Raw genomic sequence first — 25,815 nt, 5'->3', positions numbered from 1 at the left:
CCCTGCAGCAATCAGCAGAAAATGAACACACTTTAACCAATGAGCGGAATAATCGCTTTGTTGACAATCTCAGTCAAATTCAACCTCTGCAACTAAGTGGGTAGAGAGATAAAAAGAAAGGTATGATAAAAATAATCTATCATCTGTTTGCTGCTATATATCGCCATCTCCTATTAGTCACATACATGTCCAGATGGCCACAGTTCATGGATCATATGACACTTCTGATGACAGCAGTTTCTTTGCCCTCCTATCCACAGATAATATGAAAATATTCCACTCATCAGAAAGGTATTTCTACTTTGTAAAATGTTAAAACACCTTATTGTAATAATAAATATTGTTCACCCCTCTTCACCTCTTAATTAAATTCAGGAGAAATCAGCAAATCTACAGTGGATTTATAATCCCAAAGTATACTTGCAAATATTCTAAGGTCCCGCGAGTATTATACAACGCCAATACACCAGTTGCACATGACTTTTCTAAATGCATATATTGCATAAGAAGGAAAACAAAGAACAATAAATCATTATCTGAGGTGGATGCAAAGATACAAATCAAATATTACATACCCATTCAGAGACTAGATGGAAAAAGACACAAGGATTACTTTTCTCCTGCTGAAGTAAACTTGAATTAACCTGGAAGTTAACTTTGGTAAGACATTAGAAATTTTATGAACTGTATTAAAACATAACAGTTTTGAAAAATAATAAAAGCAGCCAATTTTATTATTTTTTAAAATCCATAAAAAACAATCAATAATGCAGTGATATGATCTTTAAATCACTGCACTACTGAAAAAACAAATGTGGAGATGTGTTTACAACAGTGGAAAGCATAACAGTCACATGGAGAAATAAAAAATTTAACTATACATTGCTTCTTTGCATAGACTCCATTTATCAGGCAGAAGTGTCAGAGATATTTGGCATTGAAGTGGCTGGGTTGTGCAGCCTGGATATCCAGAATTATCATAGGATGCCAAGAAATCAGATTATTCTGTCTTCTTCCTTCAGACTTTTTAGGAATTTAAGTAGATTCATGTGGAAAACAACTTTCTTTGTGATAATTGTTTTAATTTCTGATTTGAACATAGCAAAAGTCAAAGTCTCAGGAAAATAAAAAGGAAAAGAAGGAAGATTAAAAATTTTTATACTATTTACTAGCACAGACATATCTGTATACACACACGTGCAAACATATATAAACATATAGACATATATACACTTGTATATATATACACAAAAAATACAAATATATGATTCTATTTGTTTATTGAAGAAGAAATATTAAAGGTACTCAAAAGCAGTGGGAGAAATGCTCCCAAGAACTGCAGATCTTGGACTTTACAGAAAAAATAATGAGATAAAAGTAATCCAAGACACAGATATACGTGAAATGTAATACAAAGCAATGTACTTTGACTGCAACTACATTATCCATCCCTACCTTGACAAATATTTTAAACAAGAAAATACCTGGGGTTTATTCATGCTTATAAGGTCTGATTCTTTTATCTGTGTTTATTCAAGTATCTGAAAATGTAGAAAAGAAATTGGATGACATTTACTGGTATATCCAAGGTCCTTTATTACTGAGTAAAAAGGATTTACATTAAATAGTGCAATCTTATAAACTGTGTATGGAATGACTAAGGTGAAAATTTTAATGCTACTAGAAATTACTAGACAACCAAGAAAACATGACCATAATGAATCAGCTGGTTCTGTTCCACTTTTAATTCAACTCTACAAAACCTAATCTGTACTTCAGTAGATCACAATAAATGCTCAAAGAATATTAATTCAAGCTGTAGAAGATAACAGGATCATCATCATCAAAAGAAGAGAATCCATCTTATAAGAGAAACTGGAAAATGCTTAGCTCATTCACTCTGGAAAAACGATGGTTAAGAGAAGATACAATTACAGTCTATAAGTGTATTAGCTTGTTAAAATTAGAAAGACGTAGAGAACTTTTAGTGTAAAGGGCAATGCCACAAAATCAAATGTGCATACCCTAATGCATTTCTTAATAAAACCAGAAGACTTCTGAATATTAAGATGCTGCATTTTCTGTAATAGATTTACACCCTGAGAAGTGGGGACAATTGTCCTTTCAAATTTACAGTCAACAAAATTCAGGGAATTTTTTTAAGATAGGCTGGATTGATTTTAAAAAAGGAAATATATGATCTGGTGGTCTTGTAGAAGAAAAACTCAGTATCAGTAACGTGTGTTACAACAACAAAATCAGTTTTAATTGATTTTAGTCTCTGGTCAGCTGTATTCTCACACAGGAATCATCTTGACCATATTTACATACTTATTCTCCATAAGTAACTTCCAAAACTACGCATTTCTTCAGTTTGAAAATCAGTCAGTGACATAAGCCACTTAGCATATTCTATTATGATGCTCATGATTACCCTTAAAATATAGTTTTGCTTTGGAAATCAAAAATCTTTATAACACTTACCTTTAGGAAGATAAACAATGGTGGTACTTTATGCATATATAAAATATAAAAAGTCTCAAAACCAGCCAGAAATCCATGCAAAAAAATGAATCCTACAATTATTCCTACTTGTATGGCTGTTTACATGAGTAGCTCCTACAATTAATCATTCCTCATCACCCTGGCATTACTGACGGATTTGCTATGGGTGGATACAACGATATGCACGCACATTGAGTAGGTGTCGCAATATTCCAGACATTTTCTTTTACTGATTACACGACAAACAGTGAAAGTTGAACACAGAAACAAAGCCTTGCTAGAATTTGTTTATCGAGGCTTTTTTTTCTCCTCTTCATACAAATGTTTCAAAATAGTGGCGCAGCTGAACTATAGGAGAAACTCCAACACAAAGTAAAAAAGACACCAAGATTAGCATGAACAACAAACGGGCTAAGGGAGAAAAACAGACTGGAGCTGGAAATCTTTTCAGATCTGCAGTCAAAACTTTATAAGCGCTAGATATAGACAAGCCATGGTATCAACATTCAATGACTTACTGATTTATTCCACTAAATATTTCTCCTCAGATAAAATTATGAAGGTCATATTAGTAACTTCTGAGAGACGGCATACAAACAGAAATAAAGGTCCTATTTCCCTTCCTCCCATGGAATTGTTTTATATTCCATGTCAGGAATTCATCCTATTGATTTTGCAAAACTAAACGCCTACTCCTGTCTGAATCCAACACCCAAAGGAAAAAGAATTTTTCACTTATACAATTGGGAAGAGAATATAAAAACTTGGTTTGGGGAAGAAATACCCCAGTTTAATGAAAACACATTTATTAAACTGAATGAGAAATAACTCGCTTTTAAACATTAATGAGATTTAACACCAAAGCACAGCAACATTGTCAAACTCCTCTATTACTTATGCCTCGATTTCTTCACCTATATAGGACCTGTATCTTGGTTAATTACCACAAGAAAAAGTTGTCTGAAGCAGATTACTCAAAAATACAGTATATTCACTTTCTGAATATATTAATTGCCATGGGCAAAAAAGAGGTGATGAAGTGTTTTAAGACTTTTCATGTCATGGAAGACCACAGAAAAATAAGAATTTGAGCTAGAATGATAGCATGGCAGAGTCTGTAGACCTCCAAGGAATGAAACAGGCTGAGGTGTCAAAAAGTCCTGCTGTGTCAAGGAGAGCTGAATTAAAGTTTTTTCACTGCCCCAACAAATACTGTAAAAACAGTCCCTGGAAACGGTTGCATTACAAGTCCACCATCTCTGTTATTTGACAACAGAAAGCCAACAGCAATAAGAAAAATCTCTCTTTGCCAGTAGAGAAATTAAAGATCAAAATAACCAGGATCAGATCTGTTTATAATTTATAACCCTGTGTGGTGAAAACTAACACAGTTTATAGACACAATTCTTGAAATTACAGTGACAAAATGTAATTTCAGGTTTGTTTTTCCTCCTAAAGATAGTAGAACTAGGGAAAACAAAGGGTGCCTGCTTCTTCACCATGTGAGTTTCTCATCCATTTTTCTCTCAGAGTGACTCACATGTTGCAGGAAATTAGACAGTATAAAGACCATCATAAAGAAAGAGTATGTTGTAAATACGTGTGTAACAGCTAAACCATGAATTTGTTCAATTTCCTTAGTACTGGTTGAAATATTCATTCCCATTAGATGCTTCTACTTAGTTTCTGGAGGACACATGACACAATATCAATATCAGATACTTTTCTCTGATAGGTAACTCCTAGACCTCTTCACTAGCAGAAATATGCTCATTCTTTTGATGGGCTTTTACTGTGATAACCTTAAATCAGAAGCCCTCTCCTCTTGCTCTCAGAATTTCTGAAACGACCATGTGCCTGCCCTTAACAAGAATTCTCTACAGATTGAAGCGAAAGTCAAACCAATTTTGTATTTTAAACTTACTCTGCCTACTGAATCAGCTCAGAGATATGATAGGAGCTGTTTGGAATTAGTTTTTTGATATTGATGCCTTACACGTACAGTGGGACAGGGCATGGTAACTCTATATGGTTTTAAGCATCTAATTAATAGCAAGTTGTCATAGGTATATTATGAAAAGTTTAAAAAAGGATAGAAATATTATATCAAGAGGAAGCTTAAATTATGATCAACATAGTAAAGAAAGATAAATATTAAACTGATTAGTATGGTAAATGGATTTTTAAATTCTTATTCTAAAATAATCTCCTAAATCTGTAGAGGAATCCAGCTCTAAAATCTAACTATGTCAGATTGTATATGCTCAGATTTTAACTCATCTATAGGTATCATACATTGCTGTATGCTGATATGCAATGGACAAACAACTTTGAAACTTAAAAGAAGGTGTGGAGAACTTTTACAAGATTTGCACATGAAGAAGGTCTGTGAGGTACAATTTTCTGATTAAAAGAAATAGAAAAAAAGTGCTAAACAGTAAGAGAAATATTTAATGTAGTTTATTCTCCATTATCACTCTTTAACATATTCTGCTGAGGAAAAAAACAAACAACCAATAACAAATTTTTCCACATACTACAGAGAACACTCATCAGTGTTTAGCATTTTAAATTCTCAGCATCAATGCTGACAATATCACTGAGTCAAATATTATGGCTAGATATCTAAATTCTGAATAACTGCATGACTAAATACATCTGTATTCATTAACGCTAAATCAATGATAATCAAAATTCTTGTTTGTGCAGCAAACAAACTGCTACTAGAGTTATGGAGAATTTTAGATCTTCACAAGTACTTCTGTTTTTCATACAGCATACAGCATTATCAGTTCTGTTGCAGGACTTGTTTTGAGAGATCAGATATGATGAGTGGAACTGACTCAGACTGAGACATGAATCTATGTCTGAAATTAAAACCACACATTCTTGCTATATTTTTTGTGGGTTCTTTTTCTTAATATGAAGATAATGAGCAGAATTTAATGTCTAATTACCTAAACTTGAATCATTGATTTCACAAATCTAGAAATACTGCTACAAAATGACAGACAAAAACACATAACAAGTGCATCTTCAGTGTCACACTGAAGCACTTTGGCTAGATCTAACCTACTATCTATTTATTGCACATATCCTTATGTACCACAGAATGACTCACAGAGCTAAAATAATAATTTTAAAAATATCTGAATTTTATGCTGGATTGACAGCCCTGAAGAATTAAATTTTCTCCTCATTGCAGTGCAGAAACAATGTCAGTAGATGTACTACTAACTCGTTCTCATCACCACCCACTTGCAAGAGACTATTGTTAAAGGCAAAAGATTTCTTAACTTTACATGACAATGCCTGCAGCTTTGAGTCATATATGGCCTCTTTTGAAGGGTTGATAAGCACCTTCATTTCAAACTGACTTTCAAAGAAATTAAAGGCAACTTGAATCTGTGGAAAGCGGAAGGACAAAATGTGCTAAAGTGATGTACCTCAGATAAGGTACATCACTTTAGATAGATCTTAAGATCTTAAATTAGCAGTCATCTTGCAAATAAAAATAGATCCTATGTTTCTTAAATAAGATCACAAAGCAAATTCAGTCAAGCAATTGCTGAAACTGTGTTAAAATCAAAACATCATTCAGTTTATCAAATAATCTGGTATCAATCTCTTAAAATTGTGGACAAAAATAATTTGAAGAAAAATGTCTTTCCTTTATTTCAAGAACAGGAATTGCATTACTACTAAAATTTCCATAGAGAAAGTGCTGTTGTATTTATCAATGTTAAGATTAAACTTTGATTGTTATAAGTATTTCAAAAGTATACACCTATACAGGTGCACAGACATATGGCATTACTGTTCGGTGAAAAGGTCTTAGTAAGATAGCAATTGCTCCTGAAAATGTAAAATGATTTAATTATAATCCATATAATCTAAATTGAATAGTTTCTGTTTCAAAGACTCACTTGCACAGTGCTAAGAAGCTTGGTAATTTCAATTAGAAATAATACACAGCTGTTGTGTTTTCTTTCTGAAACATGAAACTACCATAATGAAATTCTTAGATTATTTTGCTGTAGGGCATTATTAGTATTGCATATCATACAAAACAGAACCTTAGAACAGTCTTAAAGAGCTACTTACCTTTTACCATGTTTTTAGACATTCAGTAGCAAAAGAAAAATTACTGGAAATACAATAATGCCTTAGCTATAGCCAAAACAAAAGATTTTACGACAAAAAGAAGAAACATGCAATAGTTATTAAAAATCAAAAACTGTCAACAGATATATGAATGCCTACAATCCAGAAGAATGTTCCTTTAAAACAAAAATTGAATCTATAATGATTCTCTGGCAGGAGTTGACATTTTTATAACTACTGCTGTACATAAACAGGATTCATTTAATGTCAAAGCACTTTAGCAGCCTAAATTCATTGTGCATCCTTTATATAAGACTTTAAGCTAGACTCATATGCCTCACAGAACAAAACATTTAGTCTTCCTGTAAAAATTATGTCCATGTAACCTTATGTCCATACGCCTACAGAAATATGGTTTCATATGTACAAGTTTGCATTACACTGACAGAGAAACCTGTGAGATCCTGGTCACTTTTCATGGCTGATCCCCTGAAGCAGAAGTGAAAGAGACAAGAGAACGGAACATTACTAACACACCAAATACTGCCACGTGCTTGTATTTAAAGTTGCACCTTGACTCAGAAAAACTTGAGTCAATATTTTGTGTTGGTACATGTCTTAGTAAGGTCAGAGAAGACCTAAAAATTCAACAGTGCCTGTTTGGCACCTCTAAATTGTAAGTTGGAAGTGCAAGAACATTTCTTTTAGATTCCAGATGCCAAGCGCAGCTCACTGGCTTCTGTGTGATAGCACTCAAAGGAGTTCCAATAGGAACGCACAGATTTCCCATGAGCAGCTTTCCACAATCATCTTCTGAGGTCTCTTCCCCAACTACATGAAAAATAAGAGTAAAAAAGTAGTTGAGGTGACTGAGAAAGGACTGGCGGAATGAATATTTATTAGAATTGACAAGCATCCAGAACTAAATCTGGGATTCCTTTCAATGCATTAATACCATAGAAAGACCTGAGACCCATCAGTGTCCTGCTTTCTTGGGTTCTGAAGAGCATGTTGGATGGGCTATTACTAGCAAAACATTGCAAGGAAGGTATAGATGAAAAGTGAGTAATTGAAAACCCATGAGACTCTGTTTGTTATCCATACCTGAGAGAATCATGAGAGTTGGGGTTTTTTGTTTTGTCTTGGGGTTGTTTGTTTGTTTTGATTTTTTTGTTTGTTTGGTTTTTTTTTTTTTTTTTTTTTTTTTTTTTTTTTTTTTCTGGTGGTGGTGGGAGGAAAGATTTAAGGGCAATGGGACAAGGGCAGGATATCTGTTAGCAACAGAAGAGCTGATCCTCCAGTGAAGAAACTATAAGATATATGACTAATTATGATTAAGAAACCTGCTAGGCAAACAAGACGGAAACACATCAACACGGTCACTTGAGTCAGAGATCCTCACAACTGCTTTGGGGCACAGGACTAAGCAAATATTCAGGCCCCAGTCCATGCTTACATTTGAGAGGAAGGAGCAAGAGGAAAGGAAAGATATGCACAGAAAAAATCAAATGTCATCTGAAACATACTTTTAATCCTTACTGTCACTATTGTTGTGACGTGGTCTATTGAATAAATAAAAAAGCACAGATGTCTGGGGTCAAGGTGTATGAGGCCTTGTTGTATCACATCCTCAATGTTTGATTCATAAATGATCTGTAGAGGGAAGAGCACCACCTACTGAATCACATATGCCACTAGTAAATTGATTTTAGTTCTCTAAAGTTTTGTCATCCAGTGGTGCTCAGTCTTTTGCAAAAGCTACTAATACACACTTTATTTTGTTCCAAAACATACATGAAACTTCATCTAGCTCAGGTCTGGCAATTCAGTCCACAGCATTTTCTTTATCATCTTTTCACTTCCTGTTTGTGTCTTTGTTCTTCCTGCATTCAGTTAACCATTTTTATATGAACAAAAATTCAGATACAATGGATGCTGGTATAATTTTTCCTTAGTTTTAATAGTTGATATGACTTAATAAACTTCTCAGAAATATGCATCTGAGGTGTAAATCTAAGGGGTGGGCTTGCCCAGCCACAAGTTTATGACAGGCAAGAAAATCTCCAGACTTGCAAACAAACTTCTCAATAGATAAAGAGGAAAGACAGGTGATACTGGAGATGCCTATAGTATATACTCCACTTTCACAACCAATCAGCTGAGCTAGCTCTGAAAATGAAGCATGAAACAAAGACCTTTTTTTCTTTTTTTTTTCTTTTTGTGGCAGGAAGTTGAGCATTGCCACCCATATCCTGGTTTCCTCTCGGTATATCCTTGGATTAGTTCTCTGTGAAACTGTTGACCAAGCACATTATTAATGCAATGTTTATGAGAAGGACGTTTAGGGACGCATGGAGTCCTGGCAGCTCTTTCTTACAAGCTTAGGGAAAAATATTTCTGGATGGATTCCAAAAGCAGAGCTTAAAACATTTTTAATATGTTTTTTCCCCATGCAGACACATTAGAGTCAGCACCTTAGAAAGAAGAGTATTACACTGACATTCTGCAACAGGCAGGTCATAGCTGGATGAGGCACTGAAAAGTTTTGTAGCCTCCTACAAACTCAGTGGTTCATTCCCCAATCAAGTCTCCTCTCCAGCCACTTCTTTCAGTTCCTGGTATTGATTCAAAGTGAAGAGGGAAGAGTATGCTAACAAAAATTGTTAGCATCAATGGATGAGATGTGTAGAGTTGAAAATTAAAGACAAGGAAAAGATCAATCCATTTGGCAACTTTGTCACTGCATCTGTTATGGTACTCTGGAAATCAAGAAGGGATACATTCAAAACAGATGTTTCATCCTGGTCAGCCCAAATGCAAACCTCTGTTTATAAGTGTATCAACTCTTTTCTACTATAACTGAAGTTTGTATCCATGATACTTTTCTCTGACTCTCAAGAATCTAAAATGTTTGTCAAATCGTTCCTCTAAAACTTAGGTTAGCTCTTGGGGGAAAAAAATCACCTTTTTATTGGTTAAATGAGTTACAAAATGTGCATCTAAAAAAAAAGATATGCACATCATCTTTGAACAAGCAGCATTACATATTAAGTACGTATCCAAATAAAACCACTATTATTAATTTAAAATGCAGTTAAACAGAATAATTGCTGAAAAGTCTCAGGAATGAGCACCTAGAGACTTAAGAGGAAATTTTAGGCCTCATTAGTCCAACAGTAACACTATTATTGACTTAATGGAATCAAGACCAGGTTTGAGCTGTAGATCAGTCCCTGAAATCAAAAAACAGAGCTTTATTTCTCTCTGGAGGGGTTCATTTTTCTGTGACTCCATACTACTTTTGTTTGACTCATGCATAACATTGGCTAGGACCTCTAACAAACCCATTAGTTTACAAGAAGGAGCTGTGACAATCTACATAGCCTATAGTCAAGTGAGATGTGAAAGATAAAGCTGCAGAGGTAAAACAGAGAAGAAAAGAGCTATGAGGCAGCTCAGGATTCAAAAGAAAAAACACCAGTGTGATAAAATGTATAAATACCTAAGGGGTAAAATAGAGCTAGAACATGCTAATGCAGGGACGTCACAGACCATCCCATTCCACAGAGCAGCAGCAGCTGATCCTGACCCATCCCTGATTGCCTCATGGAGGGTGATGAAGCATGTTAGTGGTCTGCCTAAGCTTACTGCTAATTCTAGCTAGTCCTTCATGTCTCAGTCAACAAATTACTGCTTTATACCTTTAAATAGAGCATATCCTGCTCACCCTCTCTTTCTGTGGAGCAAAAGCCACCTAGATCAATCCAGAAAATGAGTCACTACCTTCAATGGACTTTTACCTGTTCTGTTGTCACAAATTATACCAGTGTCTCCATGTCATTTCTCACACGGCAAACGTTTTAATCACCCATAATTCCATCATAATTTTATCCCAATTTTTTTTACTGTAGCTGCACTATATTCAATGAAAATTGTAGCATTTTTGTAGCAAATTTTTGCAGAGTAATTAAGTTGTTGTAGAATACCTCATGAAACTAATTTCCTTTACTCAAGCCAATACAAGCTCAATGGTGCAACACTAAATGTACAAGAAAAATATAAAAATTTAAGGCATTTTTCTACTACTACATTGTTTATTTTATTTTTGAATTACTAGAGGCAAACTTGGAAAGGAGGAACAATGATGGATGTTTGCATTTACTCTAAAACATATAACTTAAAATTTTTTTAAGTGTGAGTCTATTTTTCATGTTGTTCTTCCTTTTCACTGAAACTAACAAAAGACATTATGAATACTCAAATATCAACCACTTATTTGGACAAAGTACATATTTAAATGGTCAGTAACTCTCTTCTACTGTCAAAAGACAAAGGCTTACAATTTTCTTTCATATAATACCTTTTAAACTGTGAGAATGTCATCATGCTCTTTAAAGGGCAAGAGAGAAAGGGCTGGGGAGAAGCACATAATTCCAGTGCTATATCCCAGCACTGAAATGGATTGCTGCCAACTGTAAACATACTTAATTCATGTCTTGGCATCAGAGTAGATGAAGACCAGTTGTTAGATATGTTTATGGTACCATACAAATGTTGGCAGCATTTTATAGTGCTGTCACATTCAGTTGCCCCCTTCCTATCTACAGAAAAATATCTCAACCACTTTTAACGCTAATTTTCTCATTCTCTGAACTTTGCATCACAAATATCAGTACTGGAGAGTAAAGTCTGTTGTACCAAGCTTCCTCTCCCGAAATCATCCACACTATTGTGAACAAAGTTGTGAAAATAGTTCTGTGAGCAGAATAGTGAAATGGGGGCTGGCAGGGAGTAGTGAACATGAAGAAAGCATGGTTTGATAACTCCAAGTGATGAAACATTAGTACTTCTGCAATACATACAACAGACATAAGAACTACACAATGACTCCTGAATTTGAACACTCATTTAAAATTTCTATCGAAATATATGGAAATATATTTAGCAGTATTTTACAGAGATTCTAGCTAAGCATAAACAGTGTCCTTTTGTTTCTTTTCCCAACCTCAAATTGTAACCTAAATTAACAATGCATAGAAATCTTCACAGGACTTTGACCAATTTGACAAATGACAGAAACACACACAAATATCTGTGTAGCTCTTGGTCACCATTTAAGGTAAATACACAGAAAAAGAAAACTGTGCTGGTTTTGACTGGGGCAGGGTTAATTTTCTTCCAAGTGGTTGGTATGGGGATGTGTTTTGGATTTGAACTTCAAAAACAGGGTTGGTAATACAGAGATGTTTTTGTTATTGCTGAGTGGCACTTTCTCAGTTCCAAGAACTTTTCTGCTTCTCCCCAGCAAGGAGGCTGGGGATGCATAAGAAGCTGGGAGGGGACACAGCTGGGACAGCTGACTCCAACTGACCACAGGGATATTTCAGACCATTTGCTGTCATGCTCAGCATATAAATCTGGGGAAAGAGGAAGGTAGTATGGGGGCCTTTGGAGTGATAGTGTTTGTTTTCCCCAGAAACCATCGTATGTGATGAGGCCCTGGCTTTCATGGGTATGGCTGAACACCTGCCCGTGGGAACAGTGAATTAATTCCTTGTTTTGCTTTGCTTGGAGGACTGCTTTACCTATTAAATTGTCTATCTCAACCCACAAGTTTATTCTTTTTTGCTCTTCTAAATCTCTCCCACATCCCCTTGTATAGGGTTTAATTACCAGCTGGAGCTAAACTACAACCCAAACAAGCAAAAACCCCAAACAACAACAAGGAAAACCCAACTAAGAAGAAACCAACTAGGACAAATGAATTGCCATTGCCTCATGTTAATGACCATTGACCACAACTACTCACTTCTAAATGAATCTGCTATTTAAGGAATGCATGTTTTTTGAGCTGGAGTCTTCAGATTTTATCAAATATGAAAGAAAAATTTGTGGCATCCCTGATTATATGATGTAATGTCACAGAAATCCCAAGTAAAAAACGACTTAGTACCTTCACAGACCAACACACTTCAGGATTATCTGAAAACTCCCTACAGAAATTTTAAATGAAATCAGTGTTTCATTTTCTCAGCCTACAGAAATAATTTGTTATTAATAATTTGGATGCCACAAATCTACTTCCTTTCTGCCAGGATCAATTTCCCCCTCTAATTCTGCTCTAACAATAATTATGTTATTATATTTATATATAATGCATAGCCCAGACTGTACTCTAATAGACAGCATCTCTTTAATGGAGAAAAAAAATGCATCAGTCAAAGGAAGAGGTAGCCTCTAACTTGCCCCTCTCATGTAATACTGGACAAAAATGTTCCATAAGAAAAATTCTATGCTCCACAGGGATTTTGTCCTCAAGTGATTTAGAAGTAAATACTGTATAGAAATGACATTTCACAAAAAAAATCTTACTCTTGACATGAATTTAGATTATAAGAATTAAATAAAATAATGTGGACTTTTTGGCAGATTGGCACCATTTCAGGATAAAATCTTCTGCTAAAAAAAGACTAGAAAATTATTCATGAACAGAGCAAATGCATCTTTTGAATAACAACTTTACCATGTTTTTGTGAGCAAAAGCAACATGATGCTTTCTCAACAACATAATTTAATTAGATTAATTTTAATTCTTTTAACTTGAGAGTTGCAGTACTTTCTGCAGGCTACATAAACACTTTAAAATGACAAGAGCCTATACAGCTTTTCTTGTCTTTCTTCCAAGGTATCAGTGAATTCAGTTGCAATAAGCGAATCCCTACCACATATAGTCAGAATTGTGCCATTTCTTTCATTAACTCATACTTTCAGAAATGTTGTGATGGTGGGCTACTCCCTTCACTCTGCAATGTGGAGTTTCATTTCAATGCAACCTTGCATCTCACATCAAATGTCTCATTAAGCATATATGATTCATAATTTTGATTACCATTTTAATAATCAGCAGCTCTCTGTATAAATTACTGTGCCAACAGCAGGACAAACCAGCAGTTAGCTATACTAAAAATTTTACTCATTTTTTTGAAATGTGTTTCATCATCCTGTTTCTGACTCATCTGTTTGTGCCATCAGAGAGTAATTCACTAACATCACTAGACATAAAGACTGTAGAAGCTTCATTTTTCATCTGGACCCTCCCCTGCCCTTTCTATGAATTAGGTTTGCATACGTTGCATCCTCTCTTACATTTATGTTCTCCTTTCTTTCTGCCCTTCATATTTCTCAAATCTCTTTTTCAGTTTGAATAGAGTGACTTTTCCAGCCTTTTTAAGTAGACCTCAAATACAGTCCCACTCGAGCATAAGTTCAATATCTTTCAGCTTTGGGAAGCTGCCAGTCCCACTCTGCACAAAGGTTATGGTTTCTTATGAGAACTGCACTGCTATTCCTGCTTAATAACATCTCAACAAAATACATCCCTGGGAAGACATAATAAAACATTGTGCACCAAAAAAAAAAAAAATGTTTAGCAGCAGCAAAGTGATTTTTTTCTTAATGGACAATGTGTAATATTATTGAAAGGGACTTTGTGACTTGCATTACTACTGTTTTAGCAAATGCAACTCGCTGCAAAGTATTTTCAGAAACATGCTAATCCTGACAAGTTTTCTGTCATATAATTTGCTTTAAAATCAATCAAATACATTGATAAAAAAATCAACTTTTCTTTTCTTTATTTTTTTTAACATAGGTAGGTAAAAGGAAAAAAAGCAAGCCACATACATGATACATACAACTCAGTAATGGATAATATTTCTATTGGTGTCCCAATTAAAAATACTCACTTGGAAGCAAACACTGATAAAAGACTGCAGGGCATAAACTGTGCCAAACTATTCATACATTGTATTTGACACGATAGTCACCAGTTTGATGTATGATTGGCAATAAGAAGGAAAAAAAAAAAGAAAGAGGGAAAGAAGGAAAGGAACAACTAACACATTTTTATGAAGGTCAATTATTTTAATAAGACACAAATTGATGACTGGTGAGGGATTTTAAAACATTACCAGAAAAGCCAATGGATAAATATGGTTGCTAAAGAGTGTAATGCTTGAAGAAAATGCCAAACCACAAATTCAATGTCTGAAATAAATTTTTTTTTCACAGCTTACTTGAGTTTCCCAGTTTGGATAAAGTGCAAAGTATTTAGATTTAAGAGACTGAACTCCAACTCTATTTCAATCCAAGGCAAATCTTCTACTGAGAACAATATTTCTTTCAAGTTCAAATATTCTGAAAACCTTAATCAAGTTTTCTTCTACTTCAGAACATGCTAGTTTTTTAACTTCCAGATAAAATACTCTGCATGACTTGAATGTACTCTTTATCTCATTATGTACCTAACTTCATGAAAACATTAGAGTTGCTGTAGATGAATAATTTCTGCTCAGCTGTGACATCAATTAAGTTAGGCTGAGTGGGGCAACAGCTTCTTTGCTTGAGGTTAAAATGGTTGCAAAACATCCATTCAAAATAAAGTGGCAACAATAATGCCATTAGAGACTCCTTTTATTTAGTGCTTCTTTTATGTCAATGTGTAAAACTAATGCAAAAGAAGAAACTGAAGTACTAATGAAAAACATATGGTATAATATTTGTTTATGGCAGAAGTGATGCTTAATTAATTGCCTATTACTGGCTATTACCAGTATAACACACTTGTAAAATTACATGGATTTCGAAGAAAAAACCCTTAGAAATGAAATACCTTAATAATTAATCTAGATCAGAAAAAGTCACTTCAGTCTGCAAATATTCACCTCAGTATACAATCTTCAAAGTGCTAATAGTTTTATAGATACTTGTACTCACAGACACAGATACATAAACATGTCACAGAACTTAAGCATGAACCTACTTTTTAATTTAAATCAAGAGAGGTTGAAATGTGGCTTTGGTCAAACAATTGCAAGAAGCCTCTAAGACCGCATAACTTTGTTTTCCACCCTAACAACCTCCTTGCTACAGCTTTCCACCTAACAGGAGTAACATGTAGGTAATGCTCCTCTGCTGCCAATGCAAACTGCTGCATGGAAAGATATCAAATGTTTTAACTCAAAACCATACAAACTATATTAAGCTGTTTCTGAGATTCACTGAAAAATTGGTCCTATGGCCCAAGAAGTGAGAAGACAGAGACTGGTCAAAAATGCAGTTGAAAGCAGCAACACCTTAAATGAAGTCCCTGTTAGGTTCCACAGCAATCACTTGGCTATCACCCACTTGCATTTATGATCTAGTAATTACTTTGGCTGACAATTGTACACCATATGATAACTACATACAGCGAAACAGTTAAAAAATGTATTAGATTTCACAAACAAACATATACTTTACATATCTGCTTATTATTTATGCTATCTAAATAACAATGTACAAAAATAATATAATTTGCATGAAACACTTTTAAACAAACAATTACAATCTTCTATAAATATTATCAACTAATATTAATTATTTAAATAATATTAATTTATTTTCCCATAATGGAGAGATCCATAGAATAACCTGAGTGAAAAGGGATCCACAAGGATCATCAGGTCCAACCCCTGGTCCTGTACAGGACACCCCAAGAGTCACACCATATGCCTGAGAGCATTGTCTAAGCACTTCTGGAACTCTGTCAGGTTTGGTGCTGTGGCCACTTCCCAGGGAGCCTGTTCAGTGCACAAACACTCTCTAGGTGAAAAACCTTTTCCTAATATCCAACCTAAACCTCCCCTGACACAGTTTATTGTGATCAGAGAACAGATTAGTGTCTGCCCCTCTGATTTGCCTTGTGAGGAAGGCTCAGGCCACAATGTGGTCTCCCCTCAGTCTCCTTTTCTCCTGGGTGAACAGACCAGGTGATCTCAACCTCCTTATATGTTTTCCTCTCCAGGCCCTTCACCATCATTCACCAAGTTACCTGCCACTAAAAACAATCTCTGATACACAAGGCAAGAACATCAACTAGTTGACACCACATCACCTGTTGTTAATACTACTTTGCATAGCTTTTTCTCTTCAAAACTGTTTTGGCATTATGCAATATGTTTAATTAATACTTTAGGGATTCAGGCCTGCAAGCAAATGTCATTCAACAAACCCTGCTTTAATTCAGATACAATAAAAGTAATATATAAGACACTGTGTGCAGTAAATAAGTTTCATTCTTCAAGGTGACACATTGTACCTGTTCTAAGGTTTGATATGCAATAATGCAGTTACTGAAGTAAGTGCACATAATGATTTTCATACAGGTATGCTTCAGCAAAGTGCTATAATGCCATGTGACACAACGTGTTATTTTAGTCCCACTTAAAAAAGCATTATTAATTACAATACATTTCAAAAACAGCTGAAAATATAACATCACCTGTTGTTGTCTTATCTCAACAGTTCCATACCTTCTCTGTGATTTCTTATGGGCAGCTCCTTACAGTACTGACTCCTTCCTCCTCACAGCACAGCCAACAAACTCTAACTTCTTGGCCAGCCAACCTACTCTTTTACAATACCCATCCTAATTGGATCTAGCTGTGGCCTATTAAAAGCAGGCCTGTTCCTAATTCATGATAATTAGTGCAGCTGTATCTCCTTAAGGGTGAAATTACCTTCATCACTACCTCTATTCTCCTACATTCCATCCATCCACAATCACCCAGGTAAAATCACTACAGTCAATAAAGCAAGAATTATTTCCATGAGCTTTAAAATATCTATTATCTCATGAAACACAGTGCATAGAGACATAAAACTCAGTACAGTTATATACCAATGTGGCATATATTCGGTATGTAGAGGAAATTATAATGCAAAAGAGAGGTAGCCAGGAGTGAGTTATAAGTCTCTTGATAGATAAAGATTAATTTCCAGAGCTAACACGTATTATAATGATATAAAAATAACAATAATTCCTATTGCTATGCCATCTTTTATCTCTGGAGCTCAGAGCACTTCACAAGCACTAATTGAAACAACATCCCTGCAAGATGGATACATTTTATTGTCTGGGTTCTACAAATTGGAAAATGATGGCACAAATAATTAAAACAGCTTGCCCCAGGTCACAGGGAAAGCCATCAGCTAAACGAGAAATGCAGCTTTCAAACTGAAGTTCCCAGTTCTAATTCTTCTTTAATCCTGCATGCATAACAGAAATAAAGAAATAAAACTCCTAAGCGCCTACATCTGTCATTGATATCAATTGCAATACTGTTGCTTTCATTGGTGGAAGCTCAACTGCATCACCAAACAATGCAAAGCTATACTAACATCTTAACACATAAGATGGACAGTCTCCAGATGGCTCCTGAAAATCTCCTAAGTGGGAGACTGCATGATGTCCTTTTCCAGTGCTTCAACCTATTCCAGCACTGCAACCTATCCCAGTGCTGTTCTGATGTTCTCAGGGAACTTCCTGTGTTCCGGTTTGTGCCTCTTGCCTCTGGTCCTCTTACTGGGCAATGCTGAAAAGAGCATGTCTCTCTCTTCTTTACAGTCTCCTTTAAGATATTAATAGACATTAATACATTTTCCTCCTGAAGTCTGTGTTCTCCAGACTTAACAGTCCCAACACTCTCAGCCTCGGCTCATTTTAACTTTTTTTTTTTTCCTGGGGAAATGGGTGCATAAACTGAAAACTACAGAGGCAGAGGACTAGACCCCAAACCCAAGGATAAAGGAATTAGTAATATAATATATTTTAGAAATAATTTAATGCCCAAACAATTCCAATTATCTGAATGTAAACTATTTATACAATAACAAAGTGAGCCTCACTATTTCCACCAATAATTAGATTATCCAATCTAACATCCTCCAGTATTTACATGACAGCAGAGTAGCTGTCTACCACACATTAAGTGGAAGATTTATTCTGTTTGTAAAATGGAACAAGTTACTATTATTTTTTAGCCACTTTGAAAAAGTGTTCATAGGAATATTTATTTCAAAGGCTTCCAATGTTTTACTAACACAAACTTGGTTTTGTCTTCTCACTATCATAGTTTCTTCCTGTGTTCACTACAAAAATGATAGACATTATTGTAAAAAATATTTTAAAAATAAGAATATTTTGAATAAAGTTAAAGCATAAGCCTTGTGTAATTTTTGGTTGAGTCATCCTTTATTTATCCTGAGAAACAAAACTAATTATTCATACAACCCAGATTCTGTCTTGAAGCACATGCTTTAATATACCAGTAAACATAGGGTACATCAGATTTTTCTTTTCTAAATAAAATTTTTAGAAGTACTAAAGAGGAAAAAGCATCACAAATATCTTAAAGAAAATTATCATTAAAGTGTAAAGAAATTAGGGAAACGGGGGAGCCTAAAGCACCTACGGAATCTTTTCCTGCGATATAATATTGAGCTATTGCATCCTTATTATTCCAATCAATTTTAATTATTTCAACTACCACATGTCAAGCATCAGCAGTGCAGGGTATAATGGGAATAACACACATTTAAACTCAAGAGACAGAACCAAAAAAAACCCACCAAGCTATTTCTTCTCTACAAGGAAAAGCATTTACTGTACTGGAAAACACAGAAGTGCCTGTAAACAGATATGCCCATTAAATCAGTTAGTCAGCAAGGTCCCTTTCAAAAGAGCAACATGGAAAACATCTTCTCATGTTTTACTTAACTTTCTGTTCAAAGGATGGATGTTGAGCCTCAGGGATCAGCTGGTGACATGAAAATCTATCTTCCAAATCACTCGGGTGTTTTTCAGTAATGAGTTCCCACTTCCCTATCCCTGAAAGGCATGGCAAATAGAGTCATAGATCAAAGCAGCACATAGCCGAGTGAGTACAGCTATGGAAGCTAAAATGTTAAGGGCTGCTGCATGGTAATGAAAAGGGCCATCACTAAAGATTTACTCTAGAATTCAAAACTGTCACTTGCAATTTGAAACAAGGGATCCATTAGCTTAGTGCACTTTTTATTGTTATTGATTTGCAATCTTTTACTTTCTTTTAATTTCAAACTGTCATTGAATGCACAACTGTTTCTTACTTCATGGAATAAGCCTTGATGATTTTGCTTTCAAATAATTATTCTCAAACCAGTTTTCTTCCTGCACCAGCTTCTTAATGAATTTCATTAATATAGCTTTCCATTTACCTTAATTATATTTTTGGCAGATTTTCTTTTAGCCACATCTCACCTTACCACAGTAGTGTTTTGTCACATCCTCTGGTTAAGCCAGAGTGGCCCTGAACAATTACTTCTTCTACTAAAGTATGTGTGTGGGCAGGGGGCACGGACACTTTTATTCATACCTGATTAAAAAGCCATACAACCTCCCATCTAATTAAGTAAATTGCAAGGAAATCAGCTACTTTCCCCATTCATAAGGGGAAACTACTCAAAACAATACAACTTAAAGTGGCAGAGGAATTCCAGAACTGCAAGTCCCAAATATAAAAACTATGACAATAATCTCAGACAGATATCATACTGAATTATATTTACACAGAACCCTACCAGACAGCAATAACTTGATATTTGATTACCTTTGCCCTGGTACACTCAGCCAAGCAAAACAATTCATATTTTTATCTCAATCCAGTGAAGGCCTCACATATTTCAATTTAAATTTCAATTAAAAACTAATATAAGGAGGTTATTCATATTCACTTAAATACATTTGTATTAAATTAAATACATCCTTACAGACTTAATTGGATCAGGATCACAGCTCCCTGCAAGACTGAAGCCAATGCTGCTAAACCTTAATCTGAGAAATAAACTTAGCATAGCTTGAAATAACTATATGGACACTTTAAATGGGTGATGACCATTCACTAGCATTAATAATACTAGAATGATATTAATAGAATCACAGAATCACAAAATGTGCAGGAGTGACCACAGTAGGTCATCTGGTCCAACCTCCCTGCTCAGTCAGGATCATTCTAGAGTGCATGGCATAGGATTGTGTTCTACAATATCTTCAGTGAGGTGGATTTCACACCCTCTCTGGGCAATCTGTTCCAGTGCTCGGTCACCTGCACAGTAAAGAATTCTTCCTCAAATTTACTCGGAACTTCCTGTGCATCACTTTCTGCCCACTGTCTCTTGTCCTATTGCTTGGCATCACCGAGAATAGCCTGGTTCCATCCTATGACACCCTCCTTTCAGATGTTGATAGACACTGATGAGGTCCCCTCTCAGTCTTGTCTTGAGGCTGAACAGGTCCGACTTCCTCAACCTTTCTTTCTGAGTGAAATGCTCCCCCTCCTAAATCACTTTTGTTGCCCTTCACTGAACTTGGTCTAGGATCTCCATGTCTCTCTAGTCCTGAGGAGCCCAGAACTGGACACAGAACTCCAGATTGCCTCACCAGGGCTGATTAGAAGAGCAGGATCATTTCCCTCGACCTTCTGGCAATGTTGTTCTAATGCACCCCAGGATCCCATTGGCCTTCTTAGCCACTGCTGGTCATGGACAGCTTGTTTTCCAGCAGGAGCCCCAGGTTCTTCTCCACAGAGCTGCTTCCCAAGAGCTCAGCCCCCAGCCTGGTGCAGGGGGGTTTTCTCCCCAGGAGCAGAACTGCACCTGCCTTTGTTGAATTTCAGATGACTCTTCCTGTCCATCTCTTCAGCCCGTCAAAGCATTTCTGAAGGTTTGCACGGCACTCTGGGGTATGGGCCACTCCTCCTGGCTTTGTGTCTCCAGGGAACTCTGGTCCTTCCTCCAAGTCAGTGATTAATTATTTAAACAGTGGGCCCAGTATGGGACCCTGGTGTGTTGCAATGACACGGGTCCCACCACACCCTCTGCTGTTGATTATATCCTTCTGGGATATGCCACTCAGCCAGTTCTCAATCCACCTCATTGTCCACTCATCCAGTTCATACTTCCTGAGTTTGCCTACAAGAATGTTGGGAAAGACACTGTCAACAGATTGGCTGAAGCTGAGACTGACAATATTCACTGCTCTCCCCTCATTAATCCAGGTAGTTGTTTCATTGTAGAAGGAATTCAGATTGGTCAAGCATGATTCACCTTTAATGAATCCATGCTGACTACTCCCGATCATCTTCTTGTAATCCTTGTGTTTAGAGATAGCCTCCAGAATGAGCGGGTCATTACTTGATCCAGGGATTGAGCTGAGACTGACTGGCCAATGGTTCCCTAGGTCCTCCTTCTTGCCATTTTTGAAGACCGGGGCAACTTTTTCTTTCTTGCAGTCCTCAAACATGTCTCTTGATCACCATGACCTTTCAAAGATGACAATAAGTGTCCTCATTACAGTGTCCACCAGTTCTCTCAGCACTAATGGATACGTTACCTTGGGGTCCATGGACTCGTGGATGACAAATTTTCCTAGGTGTCCTCTATCCCAAACCTCTTTGACCAAGGAAAAGTCGTCTAACATTCCTTTACCCTTCTAGGTCAGAGATTCCCAGGGGCTGATCTTGTTGATGAAGACCAATGTAAGCAAGGCTTTCAGTAATTGTTTCTCCTCTGAGTCCTTTGTCACCAGGGTCCACCACCCATTTAGCAAAGGGTCAACATTATCCTTAGTTTTCCTTTTGTTATTGGTGTTTTTAAAGCAGCCCTTCTTGCTGTCCTTGACACCCTTGGCCTGATTTAATACCAGATGAGTCTTGGGTTTATCCCATTTCTATTTTCTCTGAAAACCTTTCTATATTCATTCTAATGGCCCCACCATGTTTCCAACTCCTGTGTGTTTCCTCCTCCTACTTGGGGAATGACGGAAATTCTTTACTCACCCATGGAGGTCATTTCCCCCTTTTGCCCAATCTCTTGCTTATTGGGATGCATTGCTCTTAAGCCTGGAGGAAGAGACTCTCAAATATCAACCAGGTCTCTTGGACTCTTCTTCCCTGCGCAACCTCTTCCCATGTAACTCTTCCAAGAAGATCCCTGAAGAAGCTTAAGTTAGCTCACCTGAAGTCCATGGCTACAATCTTACTTGTTTCCCTGCTTCCTCCTTGACCTGTAGGGAAGTCCACGATCTCATAGTAGCTACAGCTGAGGCTCCTCCCAACCTCCATAATAGTAAATTCTGTTTCCTGTAAATGTATTTTATGACACAGTGATGCATGAATCTTTTTCCTTTAAAGCTCAAAGCAAGTCAAATCCACAAGCATTTTCCAATTTTGAAACTCTTTCTGTGTCATCACAATATGCCTGCAGCACTATCTTTTGTCATGGCCAAAAATCCAAACAGTTAAGCAGAACAGTTTGGATTTGCTTCCAAAGTTCTCTTGTATTGGGTTTCTGTAGCTGAAAGTACTTGAATACAGAAATTCCTGTCAAAAAATGCAAAATACTTCATCTGCAGATAACTTCGTTGATCTACAAATTCTCAAGTCCATGTTATATAATGTAATATACAGCTTTTACATTGATAAGATAGATGCAACCCGACACATAAAAAATTACCTGATGCTGACCACAAACAAAAGTTCTACTTTAGACAGAATTTTTGGATTCCTGACCCTGAACAACTATAAACATTCCCATCCTGGAACTGTTCAAGGTCATGTTGGACGGGGTTCTGAGGAACATGATCTAGCTAAAGATATTCCTACTCATTACATCAAGGTTGAACCAGATGACCTCTAAAGGTTCTTTCAAATCTAAACCATTCAAGGATTCTATGAAACTCACTGACAAACACCTTCAGAGTCTAAATATTTTACTGTGTTCTTATCTTTTATCTTATTTAGAAACTTAACTGAAACATGAATATTTGGGTTCATTTTATAATCCACAAAAAAGAGACACTTAAGCAGATCTCAAAAAGTGATTTTATAAAATTAATTCTCCCAAAGAAACAGACCATTAAATCTTCTCCTCAAAAAAGGTAATAGTTATTTTTCTAAAGACTGTGATTCTTTAAAAAAAAAACAAACAAAAACCATAAACTTAAGAAAATATAATAGAAGTACCTGGTTTTGTCAAAAAAGTAACATTTTTCCATCATAATATAACTTTTATGCAACAGTATAGTTTTATTTTCTAGTTATAATCAATTTTCAACGATATTTAGGACTCAGGATGACTGCATTTTTCCAATTTCTCTGGCATGAGAATGGAAAAATTTTTAACCAATTTTAGATATTTAGGCCATACCGAACTATCCTCTCATTACGTTTCTTTCTTCACGCTCTCTCTGACTTCATTGTAATCTGTATTTTGGATGAGGAGCTACATTTGAACATAGAGATTTTAATGGCAGCGGATCAAATACAATCAGCTACATAAATTTTCTTTTTATTTGTTCTCTGGTAAACTAGAATAATTAAGGTAGACAATCTTTCATAAAAATATTCCAATTAGGAGTTAAATGAGGACTGCTGAATTTTTTGCACAGAGTTTTCTAATATGATTCATTTGATAAATTATTTTTCCTGTCTTTCATTTTCAGCACTTTCTTTTAACATATCTAAACCCCAAACAAAAGGAATACTAGATTAAAAACAATCATTAGGAATGCACGTTTTATAAATAACTGAGTGAATTAGGTGAAATGAATTATACAAAGAATTATTTTACAAAAATATGCATATTACCCTCTGATTTACCAGAAAGCATACAAAGAATGAAATAAAAGGTCCTGTCTCAAAGCATTTGTGTTTTTTTCAAAGCTGAAAATTGAATTCACTTCGGTGAAAAATTACAAAGGTACAACAAAGAAAGCAAGATGCCTCAAATTTTCCCAAATTAACTTTTTTTTTCCTCTCTCAAGTATTACTTCAAAACCCCAGATACAGGAAATGCCTGGGATCTCACTTAATTAGAAAACTGAAGATGAATCAAATGACAAAGCTGGCAAAAATCTCAGACCTTGATACTTCAGTTCTAATACAACAGAGTTTAAAAAAAAACAACCAACCAAAAAAAAGTATTAGTTAACTGAGTAATTTATGCCTCTGTATACTAAGGATGTTCAGTATCTTTTCCTTTGTATGCCAATGATATTTTAATGCACATTCCAGGGCATAAGACCTAGTTTTAAGATATTACCTGCCTATGTAAAGTGATACAGTTCAGCAACTCATATACATTCACTGCTTAGTAAATATATTCCTGATGATTCTCTCTAATACTTTCCAGTGCCCAAATTTTCTTCTGAATCTCCTCACACTTTCTGCCCTTAACACCAAAACCAGATTTTCCAGAAATACATCCTCTGCCAGTTAGCAAAGAGTACTCAGGAAATTCCAGCATACTCTAGTAAATTAGGAATATTCTTTCAAAAGCCTCAGATCTGGCTAACCTTGGCTTACACAGAAAAGTTCAGCATGGATTGGAGACATGGACCCTTCCCCCACAGTATGAGAGACTCATGTACCAGAACTTTTGATTCTACAGTCAGAGGAAACCTATGAACCACCTTCAAAGACATAGACCAGAAACTAAAATTCATACTCCTTAGAGGAGCTTAATTTTATGGAACATTATAGTTTCTGCCCACTAAGGAATCCCTTTTTGTGCCCTAGGCTTTTCTAATACACAGATAACCAAATTTTCCTAGCAGATGACCTAAAATGAAATTAAACTTAGACTAAATATTTTTGACTGGTATTTGACTTTCTTACTGTTAATGACCAGGATTACTGCACATATAATTTCATTTAGACTTGATCCTACAAAGTAGTTGATACCAACTGCTTACACGTACCAAAAAGATTTTTTAGAAAGCATGTCAACAGTTGGCAAGTCTGCTCTCTGCAAAGATTTTACAAATTTCTAAATCCCACCGGTGCATAAAGAGATTTTATATTATAGCTGTAGTCCTCTGCACTACATTCCCTTTTCGCAGATAATCTGTTCAATGTACATAAGTGTGCCTTTGTGGGGTGTATTTGACCATCACGAATCTGATTTCTACAGATGCAATTATTTGCCATTTCAACTTACACTAAAATTCACCCATGTAATCTTTACTGAATTCACGGGAATTCACAGCTCATTATAAATATTCTATAAAACTTTGCTGGTGGAGGAAAAGTTTCTAAAACAAGAAATGACACAAACTGATGTATATTCTTTTCATCTTTCAAGAAATATGCACTACAATGTGATTTTTTGCTGCACAGAGGAATAACAGAACTAACACAGACATCCAAAATAACTATTTTGGCAATTGTTTATGTTTTCTTGTTTCTTATTAAATGCAGAATTTCTGCATCAGCAATAAACCAAGAAGTTTACACTTTCTTTGCCTTCCCTCTCTGCCTTCCAGCACTGGAAGATAAATGTCTGTTCATG

The 25,815-nt window shown here is 35.7% G+C and overlaps 1 protein-coding gene across 12 annotated transcripts in view; it reads right to left on the bottom strand.

Annotated features, from left to right (window-relative positions):
- The window catches only part of LRRC4C (leucine rich repeat containing 4C), a 490,575-nt gene that overhangs the window by 211,367 nt on the left and 253,393 nt on the right, over nucleotides 1-25,815 (bottom strand). Inside the window, exon 1 of one of the 12 annotated variants that reach the window (XM_064424967.1) lies at nucleotides 16,962-17,024. The exons of the other annotated variants lie outside the window; for them this stretch is intronic. The gene's annotated coding sequence lies outside the window, so the exon portion shown is untranslated. Of the gene's footprint in view, nucleotides 1-16,961; nucleotides 17,025-25,815 lie in introns of those variants that run through there. 12 annotated transcript variants of the gene reach the window in all.

This window comes from Passer domesticus, chromosome 6, assembly GCF_036417665.1.
Source record: "Passer domesticus isolate bPasDom1 chromosome 6, bPasDom1.hap1, whole genome shotgun sequence".
In the NCBI taxonomy this organism is placed as follows: Eukaryota; Metazoa; Chordata; class Aves; order Passeriformes; family Passeridae; genus Passer; species Passer domesticus.
This window is presented reverse-complemented; position numbering and strand designations above follow the sequence as displayed.